The following is a 1,262-nucleotide window of genomic DNA, read 5'->3' as shown; positions in this document are numbered from 1 at the left end:
ATAGATAGATAGATAGATAGATAGATAGACAGATAGATAGATACATAGATGCATAGATAGATACATAGATAGATAGACAGATGCATTAATACATGAAAAAGCTTAGCAAAAATCAGGAATGTAAAGCTAAATATTAGATATCAAAGCATGCTAAAATAGAAATGTGAGTGAGCTGCAGGTCAATTGTGTCATATTACAGAAAGGAAAAGTACCACATTCACACATACATCAGCATTAAATAAGACAGTGTTTCTTCCATATTTCAAAGAATCTTCCTAAAAGCTAGAATACTTAAATACTTTTCTTTCCATCTAAATTATTTTATGGAAGCGATATTTGTTAAAAGTAACCTTGGTTCTCTTATCTTCAGTAAAAGGCAGCGCGCCTCAACATTTCAATCCAGACTTGCAAAAAATCTTTCTTTTTATCTATTGAGCTGTGAAAACTCTTTGAGCTACCTGGAAAAACAAAATGCACAGCGAGATACCTATAATCAATATCAGTTATTCGAAAGAAGGCAATAACTTTTTGAGCGGAGCATATTTTTATTGCTGCTTTTGTATCTTATGTCAGCACACTTTAAACTGAACTAGCAATACGCAGCTAAAGACACAAAGACTTACAAACTTACATACAGATATAGACAAATAAATACTAAGAGACAGATATAGAGTCATGCGCATAAAATTATACAAACCAAAATGGAAAACTTTACACGCGCTTACAGTTGTAAGCATGATCACATTTACGACGGGCGGTTGAAAAGTTCATATTCTGACTGAGATACTCTCAGGGAATATGACCAAACGAAGTTTATTTTTCACACAGTTTTCCTTGAGGTCCACACATTTATTCCATCAGCGCTGCGATGCTTGGACTCCACTGCTTAAGTAGCCTTTACCCTGTATGTAAGAAAAAAGTCACTAACAGCGCATACGACGTCATAATCACTACGATAATAGTCCGAAGGTAAGAGATTTTCTGATGTTGGTTAACACTTGATAGTCAGGTGGGGTCACATCAGGAGAGATGGGGTGCTGAATGAAAAGGTCAAACCCACAGCACGCACAACAGCCATGGAAATCAACGACTTATGTGCTGGAGTATTGTCTCGATAAAACAATACCTCTTTCGTCAGTTTTCCTGGCATCTGTCTGTCTGTCTGTCTGTCTATCTAGCTAGCTATTTATCTATCTATATATCTATCTATCTATCTAAGGGGATGCAAAGGCCTCATAGACCTGCTCAGACGCTTCCAGTTG

This window comes from Octopus bimaculoides, chromosome 22 (genome assembly GCF_001194135.2).
Source record: "Octopus bimaculoides isolate UCB-OBI-ISO-001 chromosome 22, ASM119413v2, whole genome shotgun sequence".
Taxonomy (NCBI): Eukaryota; Metazoa; Mollusca; class Cephalopoda; order Octopoda; family Octopodidae; genus Octopus; species Octopus bimaculoides.
Note: the sequence above shows the minus strand (reverse complement) of the source record.